The following is a 15,666-nucleotide window of genomic DNA, read 5'->3' as shown; positions in this document are numbered from 1 at the left end:
TGTAAACATTTATGAAATTTCATATGTATTAGATATATTCCCATGTTCTTATTAGTTTTGTACTGTAATATGGGGTTTCAAAAATACCTGAGTTCCCTTTCTTGAGTCAAGTACAGCAGCATGGAATTTTCTGTATCATATTTTCAAAAGCCTTTGGATCAGCTTTTTAACTATGTTACACAGATTTTTGCCTTGTATCTTATTCCAAATTATCTAAATAGTGAATTGCCATTGACATAATGAGAATTGGATTCAAATGACTTCTTTAAAAGTCCAGTAAATGTTTCTTTTGATGCAAGAATAGATTTTCAAATCTGCCCCAATTTCATTTAAGAAATGAGTTCTCACTGATTTTTAATGAGATTAAGAAACGCTAGCTCTTCCCTTATGCAGGATATCATCTTAATTAAAAAAAAAAAAAAAAAAAAAAAAAAAAAGATTAATATAGAACTACTACTTCAGTTCTTGTTTTCTTAATATTTTTTCCAATCTTCCCTTTTTGCTCTAAGGAAAATAAGTTTTACTCCAAAATAAGAAAAAAATAAATATTCTCACTTTTATCTTTAAATATTTAAATAGAAAAAAGAAGTCTCATTTAAGGAAATAAAAAAATGAAGGTGAATAAAGTCATATTGAATGCTTTCTTCATATGGTTATGCTGCCCAATATCTTTGTTAAAAGGATTGTTAAAAGCTGCAGAAACCTTGTAATCTTTAATATTTGTCAAGCATTGATTCTAAATAGCAAAACTTCAGCCTGGACTTGATGATTTCCTTGTCTAATAAGATCTAGCAGATTGTCAGCCTTGAGTATCTTTCACTGTCCATTTTTAGTTTCTCTTGAGTTTCACTCACTCCTCTCATCTTTGATGTGATTCCGTCTCTTATCAGACACTCAAGCTGTCTCCTTTCCTCTCTCCTTCCCTCTCCTCATTTCCTTGTTGCTCTGCAGCTTTAGATCAGTCACAAACACTTTGATGATATCACCTTCTTTCTGTATTCTCTGATAAAAAATGTTTCTCTTGTGTGCATTTCATTTTCTAATGTAGTGCAGTAATGTTCTAATTTCTGTAACATGCTTTTACAGTTTAGCTTCATCTGCTTGAGTTGACTGGAAATTATTAAACACATCAAGTGTTTCAGGGCTAGCTATTGCAAGATATAATATTATCTGCTGAGTTTCACTTTTTGTGTGGCACATACCTGCTTCAGACATAGAATGAACTGCTGTTTAAATCTTCTTTATTTATTTTTCATACTACCAAATCTTCTCTATTTATTTTTACACTACCATAATGCTCTGTCCTTTGAGATTTTTAATTACTTTCTTTTTCTACTCAGGATGTATAAAACCAAGTAATCATTCTGGTAAATACCTCATGGTTGTTGAGAATATGTTATGTCAGAAGGATTGTAGTAATGCCTTGTAACTATGCTAACAGGCTCTGCTGAAACTCCAGCCTATTCATTGACACTATTCTCCAGCCCTGGGAGAAGGCACGGTTACCAGGGCTTATTCCGTAATGCCAGAAAACCACCTTCAGGACTCTCATGCCTGTATATAAGACAGTCGTGACTGTGCTATGGAGGGGGGCTGCCACTTCCAGTTGGTCAAATAGGAATAATTCCACAGGGAATAAGTCAATTTAGGTTGCAGTGGGGCATGAAAATGATGGGACATAGGACAAGACCATGAATCAATCATACACTCATTTAGGTTAGAAAACACCCTTAAGACCATGGAGTCCAACGGTTAACCTAACACGACCAAGGCCACTGCTAAAGCATGTCCCTAAGTGCCACATCTACACATCTTTTAAATATCTCCAGGAATGGTGACTCAACCGCTTCCCTGGGCAGCTTGTTCCAATGCTTGACAACTTTTGGTGAAGAAATTTGAAGGAGAATGCAAGGTCTCGGGGCCTACTGGGTTAACCTTAAAGACCTGGACAACAGAACCAAATCTGGAGTGGCTTTCCTTTGTGCATGGCAGGATGGACACTGGCACAAATTCTTCTGTAAGTGCCTAGTAAGAACTGCCAAGGGACATGATAAAGTTAATTCAGAAAGGAACACAGGTTCCAAGGTAGTATGAAGACTGGACTCCTTGCACCAAGTAGGAGTGTTCCAATGATGTAGCTGCAATCTTAGTATTAAAAAAGAATATAATACTTATCAGTCTGATGGTTTAACATTTTATCTCACTAACAAGTTTCTATTCTTCATGAGGGAGGCACGCCCCCTCTGAAAAAAGAAAATTTTTCAATTTTTCACTGATTTTAATTTTTAAAGACAATAATTAGAGAATTAATTAACTGAAAGCCTTAGAACTAAATAATCGTCACTGCAGAACAGGAACTATACACAATATAACTTTATGATACTTATCTGAGTCTCATGGAACTACACCTCTCCACAGTAGGCATCCACTATTAACAATTCAGTCTTGATACCATAGTGCAATCTTTTTTATGTGTGGCTGTTATTGTCCTAATTATACAGAGAAAAAAAGGAACAAATAAGCTCAAATAACTTGCATGAAGTCATAAAAAGAGAGCCTAGTGGGAAAAGAACTTCTTGGGTCCTAATGCAGTGACTCACATAAAACCCTACTTTGGACAATTCTACGGAGGGAGTATTCTCCCATTATTCACTCCAATATAAAATATTAAAATCAATATGAACAAGAAATTAACAAACAGCATATTATAGTTCCTTTTCTTTAGTTCTTAGATATTTCTGTAGTTACTGTGGTGACAAGCATTACTGGATTATTATATGTTAATGAAAATGATTGGACTTTATGGCAGTAGAAAGGATACTAGATCTTGTGAAGGTTAAACATTTTGAGTGGGTCAGTCCTGTAGTTCATGCCATTCAAGTTACTTTCCTCTTAGAGCATTCATTTTATGAGGTTGTTCATTTTGATTTGTTTGATCATGATCTGTGATTTATCATCTGTTGGTCTGGAAAGTGAAATTCAGCAAGCAGGGTTAGCATTCAAGCCAATTGCCCTTTGACCTTCACCTTTTCTTTCTGCTATGATGCAGAGCACGTGTTTAATTTTTCTTTTGTCAAATATGTGCATTTGGGTGAAAAATGTGTTTAGTTTTTTTCTCTGCATCTGTTAACATTTTATCCACAGAAGAGGTACATTTCTTGCTTGAAATGTGAAATGTAGTCTCAAGGTTACAATTCTTTGGTTTCTTCTTTGTCTTTCAATGTTGCTTTGTGAACAGCACTGTGAATTACACTGGCTTATATCATCTTTTTCCTCAGAGATGCTCACAAAAAAAAAACCAAAACAAACAAAAAAAACCCACCAAAAAAACCCCCAGTATGGAAAAGAACCTCCATGTGGATGACTTTGCACATTTTATAGATAACTGCCCCTCTGGGGTTGTATGGTTCAGAGGCATAAAAATGGACAGATTTCAAACTGTAGGAATTCTAGAGACCCTGAAGTTAAAAAAAAAAAAAAAAGAAGAAGAAAAAAAAGATGACAACTCTCATCTACTATAGGCATTCAACTGTGAAATAATTACTCCAGTGACCTCGTTTTACCACTGACATCCATGAGAGCAGAGATTAATCAAGGTTGAGTGCTTCTGAAAATCTCACCTTTAGTGTCAGTGAGAAAACCTGCCCATTCCAGAGTCCCACTTTGCCTGATACTTTAAGAAACTACCATGAAGACCTATGATAGCCCCTCAAAGGTTGGGGGCATGGAAAGGAGGGCAGAAGAGAAAGAATAGGGAGACCTAAGCAATCTTTCCCTCCCTACACTTACTTAAAAAGTTCTTCAGTCAAAATGTCCCATTCTGCTTGTAAAAGTTAATCAGGGCATTGACTTTATGCCTGAATGTTATTTATGATTATTAATTCTATTTCAAACTGGTTATTATATGTAAATTAAAGCATCACACTCTAAGAAAGAAAGTGGTGATGGATTTTGCTGACAGTAGTACAATGACTAAATGAATGTATCTTTTTATTACCATTTTAATAATATATTGAGCAAAACTTCTGAATACATAGTGGATGTGTCAGAGTTTTATATAGCATAAGCTATCACCCTGAAGATAAAGGGCAAGACTGTCACCAGCCAAATGAAAGTGTGGCTCTATCTTGTACAGATATGAACAAGACTTGTGCTGACAATAGTTATAAACTTACTAAAAGGATTTGGAAAAAGGAGGTGACAAAAGTTCACCTTTTCCATATCCAGTGGAAAGCAGTAGTTGGGTAAATACAATACATTAATGTTTAAAAAATTCCCCTTAGCATGCCTTGTATTTTCTTCATGGAGCATTTCATCTACAACTAAAAGACATTTGTAAGTAAGCAGGAGTTTCCTAATGCATAACGGAGAAGTAATATTCTGAATCATGGGTGGGGCTAAGAGTGAGAGATGAGGATGTGCAACTCCTAGTGAAGCAATGGAAGTCAAAGATAACATGAATTGGATCCATGGAGACAGGCTTCACTCATGTTAAACGTAAAGCCGATGATGTGTTAAAGTTGTGTCATCAATTGGTGTTTCTACAAGTTTATTTTCTTTCTTAAAAATATCATATATCAGGACATCATCTTCGTCACACAAAAATTATGAAGATAATAAAAGAACAGAATTAGGTGAACTTTATATGAATTTTAGTTTTATTTTCCTTACAACATGGTATTTCATAAGGTGGAACATTTTGGCCCACTGTTCTTGTTTGGCATGAAGTTGTAGGACAGAAATATTAATGCAAAGCATTCTTATACTAAGTTAATGACATTTATTTAAGCAGAAATAATATCTTAATTAGATATTTTCATGTCTTTTCAATAGCTAATAAGAAAAAATCTTTATAATAAATATTTGTCATATTCTAGCTATTAATGTTTTATATAAATAAACCCAAATACATTAAGGAACAGCTTGAACTGTCTATTCTCATATTAGTCTAACTTTATGCACAGATTCAAAACCTAGGAAATACATATGCTTAAACAAAACAGCTGTAATTTTTCTAGGACTTAAACCTTGATTTTGCCCGTATTAAAAATAATCTGGATGTTTAATTCTTTTAGGGAATAAAGAAAAAATGTCTTATAAAGTCACATTTCTGATCTTCTGTAAGTCTACCTCAAGGGTTATTCTGCTGTTCATTCCTCCTTCCCTTGGTCAGAATGAGCATTTAGTGATATGAAATATAGTACTGCAGAAACCCAAAATATGACATAAATGCAGGGGGTGACATTGATAAATGGACTCATTTTTATATACTGTACTGCAGGGCTAGCTAGCACTATTGAGTGTGCTTTGGGATGGCCCATTCTCTATATTGGCTTCTCTCTCTCACTTTTATAAAATGTTTGTGTTGCACAAACTGATATGAATTGTCATTGTTTTTCTGGTTTCATTTATTCATCCAAGGATTTGAAAATGTTGAAAGATATTGTAATATCTGTTTTCAAAGAGTGTCAACACTTCTAAATGCCATTTTACAAGGCATGCCTTTGGGTGTCTGACAAGAATATGTAGTAGTTTTTAATCTATACATTAGGAGAGCTTTTTTTTTTTTTTCTTTCTTTAATTCACAAACACAGGTTCTATCTTTTATTTTATATAGCCTGTGTAGACTGTTCCAATTCTATTCCCTCAGCCATGTTATTTATTTCTGCAGACGTCATTTCAATCTTATCTTTTGTAGAGGTCACTGGCAGTGGCAGCTTATCATTTCTGGCATGAATTCGTTTGCACATGTGTCTAATAGAGTGCTCATCTTCTGAAAATTTCAGTGGAGGGTCTTCTGTACACTGAGATCTCAGAAATGACAATTCTGGTTATGAAGTGCTGGTTTGGTTTGAAAGCACTAGTTTTCTTCAGTTTTGATTGGTGTTTCAGCATGGTTCAGTCTGAATACACTATCAATGAACCAGGAAATTGTATTTTTGCAGCACCCAAAGCAGACAAAGCACTATGTGGGACAGATAGAAAGATAGTCTCCACAATGGACAGATCTGATTTTTTTTTTTTTTGCAGAGCAAGCAAATAGTTGGGTGTGTTCAAGTGAGAAAAAATAAATTCTAACAATAAGACCACAAACTATTCCTACTTCAGATCTCTACATCCTGTTTGGTATGTTGTAGGGTATGTGTTTATGTGCGGCTACAGTGATACTTTGCATGGGAACACGTACACACAAACACACTCACACCAACACTTCTTACACATTACACAACGTATTTCACACACATTAGTTGTGAATTTGTTCTGAACTAGAAGCAGTTGCCCAAGATAGAGGCAATATGTCCATTGGCTAATTGATGATATGTTGTGAAGGCAGCACTTCCTGCATTTGCTGAATTCTAATTTACTGACAGTATTTTGCTTCTGTTAAAAGCAATGCCTCTTAAACAAGCTTTCCCCATGATCCTCAAAGAAAAGGGATATGCTAATTTGAGGAATGACATGCTGCCAGTCAGCTGATCACTGATATTGTGGTCTCTTTATGATGCTATGGCTGCCTAATTCATACTGAGTTCAAAACCTGGGAACCTCAGGTCTATTGCCTTTCATAGAACCAAGGTGCCAAACTTGCTCATTCAGTGAAAACTGTGACAACATGGATCCCCATACAGGGAAGATACACCTATTCAGTTGTTGTTTCTCCTTGGTCAACTGTTTCTGCAGAGGCAGCAGTTCCCCATTCTTGTGAAGTTCCTATAGGCACTGTTGAATACATTTGCTCACACTATGTCTTTACTACAGAACTACTACCAGTCAGCTGAAGATTCACAAAGTTGAATTTCTAGTACTGTCATGAGCTTATTTTATTAAGATGATTTTGCTCTATTCTTCTTAGCTGATGCTGTTTTTCTAGGTTTCTTTTTAGATCTTCTTAACATTGTACACTTTATTGTTGTTGTTGCAGTTTGACAACATAAACTTTCTGTAATTCTCAGCTCCATTTACCTTGCAGATTATCAGTCCACTGCTGTTGGCTGTGGAATTAATGCATGTCAGGATCTGTACGATGTTGACCTCTATTACAAGTTTCCTACCTCTAATTTGACAAGAATCACTGCTGCTGAAAAATAATTAAAATCAACATGTTTCTGGAGACTATTCGTACCTAGTGTAGATGGCAAGGTTTTGCCAGTGTGGAGGCTGCAGGAGTGGCCTCTGTGAGAAGAGGCCAGGGGCTGCCTCATGCCAGACAGTTCCAGCTGAGTCCAAATGGACCCACCACTAGACAAAGCTGGTCCTAGCAGCCAAGATGGTGGCAACTCTGGGATTGAATAGTTAAGCATGGGTAAAAACCACTGTGTGGCAGTTGTGAGAGAGAGGAATGACGAAAAAAAAATAGCGTGAGAAAAATCCTGATAATGCCAAGTTCAGAGAATCATAGAATTGTTTTTGTTGGAAAAGACCTTTAAGATCATCAAGTCCACCCAGAAACCTAACACTGCCAAGTCCACCACTAAACCGTGTCCCTAAGCACCACATCTACATGTCTTTTAAATATCTTCAGGGATGGTGACTCAACCACTTCCCTGGGCAGCCTGTTCCAGTGTTTGACAACCCTTTCGGTGAAGAATATTTCCTAATATCCAATCTAAACCTCCCCTGGTGCAACTTGAGGCTGTTTCCTCTTCTCTTATCACTTGTTACTTGGGAGAAGAGACCAACATCCACCTGGCTACAACCTCCTTTCAGGTAGTTGTAGAGAGTGATATGGTCTCCCCTAAGCCTCCTTTTCTCCAGTCTCAACAACCCTAGTTCCCTCAGCCGCTCCTCCTAAGACTTGTGCTCTAGACCCTTCACCAGCTTCGTTGCTCTTCTCTGGACATGCTCCAGCACCTCAATGTCTTTCTTGTAGTGAAGGGCCCAAAACTGAACACAGTGCTCGAGGAGCGGCCTCACCAGTGCCAAGTACAGGGGGATGATCAGTTCCCTAATCCTGCTGGCCACACTATTTCTGATACAAGCCAGGATGCTCTTGGCCTTCTTGACCACCTGGGCACACTGCTGGCTCATAGTCAGCCGGCTATTGACCAATACACCCAGGTCCTTTTCCACTGGGCATCTTTCCAGCCGCTCTTCCCCAAGCCTGTAGCATTGCATGGGGTTGTTGTGACTCAAGTGCAGGACCAATCACTTTTAGCTTTGCTGAACCCGATACAACTGGCCTTGGCCCATTGACCCAGCCTGTCCAGGTCCCTCTGTAGACCCTGCCTACCCTCAATCAGATCAACACTCCTGACCAAGTTGGTGTCATCTGCAAACTTACTGAGAGTGCAGTTTATCCCCTTATCCAGATCATTGACAAAGATATTAAACAGAACTGGCCCCAGTATTGAGCCCTGGGGAACAACACCTGTGACCAGCCACCAACTGGATTTAACTCCGTTCACGACCACTCTTTGGGCCCAGCCATCCAGCCCGTTTTTTACACAACAAAGTATACGCACGTCCAAGGCATGAGCAGCCAGTTTCTCCAGGAGAATGCTATGGGAAACAGTGTCAAAGGCTTTACTAAAGTCTAGGTAGACAACATCCACGTCCTTTCCCTCATCCACTAAGCACATCACCTTGTCATAGAAGGAGACCAGGTTAGTCAAGCAGGACCTGCCTTTCATAAACCCACGCTGACGGGGCTTGATCGCCTTGTTGTCCTTTATGTGCTGTGTGATGGCACTCAAGATGATCTGCTCTCAGCACCAAGGTCAGACTGACAGGCCTCTAGTTCCCCAGATCCTTCTTCCAGCCCTTTTTGTAGATGGGCGTCATATTGTCTAACTTCCAGTCAACTGGGACCTCCCCAGTAAGCCAGGACTGCTGATAAATGATGCAAACTGGCTTGGTGAGCACTTCCGCCAGCTCCCTCAGTACGAGTGGGTGTATCCCATCTGGCACCATAGACTTGTATGTGCCTAAGTGGTGTAGCAGGTCGCTAACCATTTCCCTTTGGATTATGGGGGCTTCATTCTGCTCCCTGTCCCTGTCTTCCAGCTCAGGGGGCTGGGTGCCAGGAGAACAACTGGTCTTGTTACTAGAGACTGAGGCGAAGAAGGCATGAAGTACCTCAGCCTTTGTCACTATTTCCCCCCACATTCAATAAAGGATGGAGATTCTCCTTAGTCCTTTTTTTTGTTGTTAATGTATTTATAGAAACATATTTTATTGTCTTTAATGGCAGTAGCCAGATTAAGTTCTAGTTGGGCTTTGGGCCTTCTAATTTTCTCCCTGCATAGCTTAACGACATCCTTGTAGTCTCCCTGAATTGCATGATCCTTCTTCCAAAGGCCACAAACTCTACTTTTTTTTTCCTGAGTTCCAGCCAAAGCTCTCTGTTCAGCCAGGCTAGTCTTCTTCTCCACCGGCCCATCTTTCAGCACATGGGGACAGCCTGCTCCTGCTCCTTTAACATTTCCTTCTTGAAGAATGTCCAGCCTTCCTGGACTCCTTTGCCCTTCAGGACTGCCTCCCAAGGGACTCCGTCAACCAGTCTCCTAAACAGGCCAAAGTCTGCCCTCCAGAAGTCCAAGGTAGCAGTTCTGCTGACCCACCTCCTTACTTCTCCAAGAATCAAAAGCTCTATCATTTCATGATTACTATGCCCAAGATGGCCTCCAACCATTGTATGACCCACAAGTTCTTCTCTGTTCACAAGCAACAAGTCCAGTGAGGCGCCTTCCCTAGTTGACTCACTCACCAGCTGTGTCAGGAAGTTATCTTTCACATACTCCAGGAATTTCCTAGATTGTTTCCTCTCTGCTCTATTGTATTTCCAGCAGACGTCTGGTAAGTTCAAGTCCCCCATGAGAACGAAGGCTAGTGATCGTGAGACTTCTCCCAGCTGCTTATAGAATATTTTGTCTGCCTCTTCATCTTGATTGGGTTGTCTATAACAGACTCCCACCATGATATCTGCCTTGTTCGCCTTTCCCCTGATTCTTACCCATAAACACTCAAGCCTATCCTCATCATCATTAAACTCTAAACAATCAAAACACTCCTTAACATACAGGGCGATCCCATGGTCTCTCCTTCCTTGCCTATCGCTTCTGAAGTTTGTAGCAATCCAAGAAGTAGGGGGAGGAGATTCTTCAGACACCAGATCAGAGATTCCCCTGCAGTCTGGGGAGAAGACCATAGCGAAACAGGTTGTCCCTCTCCAGCTTGTGGAAGACCCCATTCTGGAGTAGGTGGATATGCCCTAAAGGGAGCTGTCATACATGGAGAGCCCACACAGGAACAGATTTTCTGGCAGGAACTGTGGCCTGTGGGAAGGACCCACGTAGGAGAAGGAGAAACCACAACCTTCATCCTCCACCTGCCCTGTACTGCTCAGGTGCAGGGTGAGAAGGTAGGAGTTGGGAATGAAGGAGTGAAGTTGAGCCTGGGAAGAAAAAAGGAAAGTGTTTTATTTTTTGTCTTTGTTTCTTACCATCCTACTCCATTTTTAGTTGGCAATAAATTAGATTAATCTTCCTTTAAGTCAAGTCCATTTTGTCTGTGACAGTAATTGACAAGTGATCTCCTGTCTTCATCTTGACTCAGGAGAATTTCCATCATATTTTCTCCCCCTGTCCTGTTGTGGATGGTGAGTGAGAGAGCAGCTGGGTGGGGGTCAACCCACCAAACTAGAAATCAAAAAAAACACAAAAGAAATTATGCTTGGGTTGTATTGAAGACATCAGAGTGAGCAGTCCAAACAGTAGCAAACTCAAGTCCCTGTTTTCTAAATGAGAGACTTCAAAACATTGGAGATAAAATTGGTTCAAGAAGACTTGACACTAAATTTTATTTTATTTTTACTGAAGTTGTGCATTTTAGTAACTTTTTTTTCTTTTTAGTTTGAAAAAATGTGTTTGGAATTTAGTTTTTATAGTTAATATTTGTAATATATTAATTCAGCTTTCATTCAAATCCAATAAAGTTTGGTCAAAAAAAACCCCTGCTACCCACATCAAAAATATCAATAGTTCATTTCTTCTTTCTTAATTTCCAAATTCAGTCTGATGTAACTCTGATGATAACATGTAGAAGTAACCCAGATTTATGCCTTTAAATGAAGAAGAGAAAGACACGTTGTAATCTGATGAATGAAAATTTCCACATGCATCAAAAGATGAACTTGAAAAAGGTTGCTATGTAATTAATCATTTCAGGTAGGGGCAAAAGAATGCAAGAAAATCTGGAAGTCTTCATAGAATCATAGAATGGTTTGGGTTGGAAAGGACCTCAAAGATCATCTAGTTCCAACACCCCTGCTGCGGTCAGGGACACCCTCCACTAGACCATGTTGCCCAAAGCCCCATCCAACCTGGCCTTGAACACTTCCAGGGATGGGGCATCCACAGCTTCTCTGGGCAACCTGTTCCAGTGCCTCACCACTCTTAACAGTAAAGAATTTGTTTCTAACATTTAATCTAAATCGACCCTCCTTCAGCTTAAACCCATTACCCCTTGTCCTATCACTACATGGCCTTGTAAACAGTCCCTCACCATCTTTCCTGTAGGCCCCTTTTAGGTACTGGAAGGCTGCTATGAGATCTCCCTCAAGTCACCTTTTCTCCAGGCTGAACAATCCCAACTCTCTCAACCTGTCTTCATACGAAAGGTGCTCCAGCCCTCTGAACATCTTTGTGGCGCTCCTCTGGACTCTCTCCAACAGCTCCATGTCTCTCCTGTACTGGAGCCCCCAGAGCTGGATGCAGTACTCCAGGTGGGGTCTCACAAGAGCAGAGTAGAGGGGCAGGATCACCTCCCTCGACCTGCTGGTCACACCTCTTTTGATGCAGCCCAGGACATGGTTGGCTTTCTGGGCTGCAAGCGTACACTGCCAGATCATGTTGTTTTGATGAAACAAAAAAAATGTTTGATTGGACAAAGAAAATAGGGAACTGTTGTGTACCACAAATAATGCCTTGTACATAGTCTTCACTGATATTGTCTTGCTATGTTATTGCTGTTTTTAAACCAATTTCTTTGGTTCTATGAGCCAAGAAGTGTCAATATCACAGCCCCCACAGCGAATTCTTTCTTTACTCCTTTGTTTTCACATGTAGTCAATCCTATATTGTCCCAGGGAAGCATAATAGTATGTAGACTACTTTTTGCATAAGATGAATACTTCCAAAAGGTGTGGAAAGTCGAAAGTAAAATTTTGAGGTTTTGTAGTAGTATCACCTAATTTTTTTACTTTTCAGTACTACCAGTTGGGGGTGGGGGGATGGGGGCGGTTGGTTTGGGTTTTTTTTTTTAAGACATTCAATCCCTTCAGGTGTGCTCCTAACTGAAGTGTCCTTTAAACTCTGCCATACATTGCCAATTAAAATATATAAACCTAAGGAAATTCCTTATTTCTGCTAACTGCCTTTGTATTGATTATGTTTTTATGCAATATATAATTTGGTTTTGAATAAATTTGTAATAATTAATATTTTATTGTCCATATACTCATCAACAGCGATAGCTAGTTCTCAAATCTACAATTGAATAATTCAGTTCTCTGATTGCTTTATCATATAATTGTTTGTTAAAGTCATTGAATAACAGCAAAATAATTTTCATATTCTAAATGAATTGTTAATATATTTTTGTCTGCTGTTCAATATACCTGACATTGAGCTATACAGAGTTTTAGTATGGAGTGTACATTTTTTTTCCCCAAAGTCTGTCACACTTTTAGAAGTATCTTGGTGCTTTAGCATTCTGTATTTTTCTGGACAACAGCTTTGTCCATATTCAGATTTTACGGGAAAATCTGTAGAAGAATAAAAAAGAAAACATATTGTTCTCACAGTAACAGGTCTGTCTTTTCTGTAAGAAGAACAGCAGTTTCATTAACTGCCTAAATTGTTTACTCAGTGTATATTAAAGATACAAAAGTTTTGGTCTGGTTTTGTTTGGCTAATTTCAAAGTCCTGCCATTTCTTTAAAATTTTCTTTTCTATTCAGTTTTTACCAGTGCAGGCTGTGCTGTTATGGTTCTTCCTCCATGTACCCTTCATGCTATTTACATTCAAGAGTCACTAGAAAAATTCAAAAAGTATTCTGGAAGACTAATACAGAACTTTTCTGTGTCACCTGCAGTTCAGATGTTTCCTATATGGTCAGCTGGTGTTTATGTTATTCTTTCAGCTGTATTACTGACTGAACTGTGACCCAGTTTGAAGAACAGGATACATATGCCTAATTTCATTGCTCCTTTTTCCTCAGTTTGTGAAGTGAAACCAATGCTGATCAAAACATACTGAAAGATGATCTGTAAAATAAATCAAGAAATCTTTTTACCTTGAAATATGCATATTGTCCTAGTAACATAAGTGCAAAAAGTAAATGGAAAACTTTTGCTTAAATTTTATTTGGTTACACACACACACACAAAAAAAAAACCAAAAACAACAAAAAAAACCACTGGACATGATACTTATTGCCTTTTTGTCTTTTTCCTGAAGGATTAAGCAGCTGTTTGATTATTTTTAATTCTTGAGAAACATATGTTTAGAAAGCATTCAGGCAGGTAGCCAATATGCACTTAAGTCTGTATCCTGAGTCTTAAGCAATATTTCCTGGACAGCCATCCTAACAACCGGACTGCCGTACAGATCACCTTTTATTCTTTTAAGAGTAGTCAAGGAATTATTTTTAAGAGGTGACATTAGAATCTGGATCTAAACCATAGAATTTCCTATAATACAGTTTTATGCCTAAAGTCTGCAGAACTGGACATATAAACAGGTCACACTCGGGATTTCTTATAGCTTACGTACCTCCCTTCTCAGTATATAGGGATTCTGATGATTTCTAGTGACGTTCACAGATTATTTGGACTACTGCTACTACATACATAAGTCTTGCTTCACATTTGGAATCTTTTTTTTTTCAAGACAAATTATCCTCCTATCTTCTAAAAGTATATGCATAAACTATGAGATTTTAAAATGTAATCCCTCTTCACAGAGGACTATCTAAGGTTAAATGTGGTGGTAAAGGATGATTCAACAACTGTTGATCAAGCAATTATATATTCAGTAGTTTATTAATCCTTTCCCACACTCTATTCAGGACAAAGGGGAGAGTTCATTCAGGTTTGTCATGAAGCAGAAGTTGTGATTGTCAATCAGGCTAACTTCTAGGGAAGACTTTGATGGTATGTTCAACTTGCACCAAGTTTAAGCACCTAAATTCTACAGATTGATTAAAATACCTATTCACAATTTCTGTCTGATCTCTCAGGTTGGTCGCGCTGGAACATAAAGTTCCTTACATGGCTAAGGAACATATAGCTTCTTTTACTATGATTTTGGGAACAAAGTGCCTAAAACCAGAATTCTGACACATGACTTTGGCCATGTAATTAAGGTATGTAATTTTGGACCTGAGTCACTTTAAATCAACAGGGAAAACATCCATGTAAAATCCTGCCTGTTGATGCTGGGCCACCATGAAGCTAGGAATTCAAATCAGTTGACCAAAGAAGGAATGAACAAGGGAGAGCTTACTGCTGACATGGAAATTGGCACTGAGGGCCAGAAACCTAAAGTGCAACCCTGTACCTGCTTTAGGGACATGCAGTTCTGTGCAGATAAACAGCACAAAACAGTGTAAAGTGGAGGGTTAAAATAATTTTCACACTTGCAGCCATTAAGGATTAAGTTGGGATGTACCTCAGATGTCCTTCAAGAGAATTTTTTCTTTGGCATTATGAAACCTGTGTTTGCAAACCTCTTATCATTACAGGAATACCAGTAATACATTGTGAAAACAAGTACCCAGAATAGAAAGACAGTCCAATTAATTAGTGTTGGCTAGAGCCCTGAAATGAAAATAGCACTGGCTCTTCTTTCCTTCTCTCCCAGTGCAGGTGGAATTATGTTTTGTTTGACTAATTAGCAGAATCTAGATCATGTATGAATTCATATAGTGAATGTCTTATCTTTTCTATCAATTAAATTTATACAAGAGGGAAGGGTTTAAGATTTTGACTTTCAGTTGTTAATAAAATGGAATCAGTGCCTACTTAAAAGTTCCCTCTACTAACTATGATTGAATCTATGCAAAAATTTCATTTAAATTTTTGATTACATCTATGTAAAGTGTATGAAAACTTTATACAGTCTAGTCTCCTGAAAGTTACCTTGTCATCAAGCTACATGATGTCATTTCCTTTATAGACTGCATTGCTTCACATTGGCAGTGATTTACATAGTTTATAGTTTTATATGGTTTAGGATTTCATAAAAGATTTCACAGAATTACAAGATTTAGTATATTTTCTTGAGAATTATTATATCTTTCAGATTTATTATAATAAACTAATAAGAAAATGAATTAATATATTTATATGCAAAATCTGACATGATAATAATACATATTTTTATATGGATGTTGATACCGATGAATGAATATTGATAAAAAAGATATTTAGATGGATGTTAATGGGAAAAATGTTACACCAGATCAAAGTCAATAATATATAAAATTAATTTCAACAATTCTAAAAGGCATTTGAAAAGATGTATTAAAACCAAATTTTGTAACCAGAGCAGATCAGGAAAATTGGCCCAAAGAGAAGAAAGGGCACCCTTGTAGCATATATTTTTATAGCAACATCAATTAATACTTATTAGCGTCTGTGGATAAGCCACAATTAGAGGCCTGACA

At 38.1% G+C, this 15,666-nt stretch overlaps 2 long non-coding RNA genes across 3 annotated transcripts in view; both read right to left on the bottom strand.

The window, feature by feature from the left end:
• LOC142600924 (uncharacterized) overlaps positions 1-15,666 on the bottom strand; it is a 782,912-nt gene that overhangs the window by 418,059 nt on the left and 349,187 nt on the right. The window lies entirely within an intron of this gene.
• The window catches only part of LOC142600925 (uncharacterized), a 44,210-nt gene that overhangs the window by 24,228 nt on the left and 4,316 nt on the right, over positions 1-15,666 (bottom strand). For both annotated transcript variants that reach the window (XR_012834405.1, XR_012834406.1), the window contains exon 2: positions 10,442-10,637. This is a non-coding gene — a long non-coding RNA (uncharacterized LOC142600925). The remainder of the gene's footprint in view (positions 1-10,441; positions 10,638-15,666) is intronic.

The sequence above is a fragment of the Balearica regulorum genome, chromosome 3 (genome assembly GCF_011004875.1).
Source record: "Balearica regulorum gibbericeps isolate bBalReg1 chromosome 3, bBalReg1.pri, whole genome shotgun sequence".
Classification (NCBI taxonomy): domain Eukaryota; kingdom Metazoa; phylum Chordata; class Aves; order Gruiformes; family Gruidae; genus Balearica; species Balearica regulorum.
Note: the sequence above shows the minus strand (reverse complement) of the source record. Positions and strands in the feature narration are given on the sequence as shown.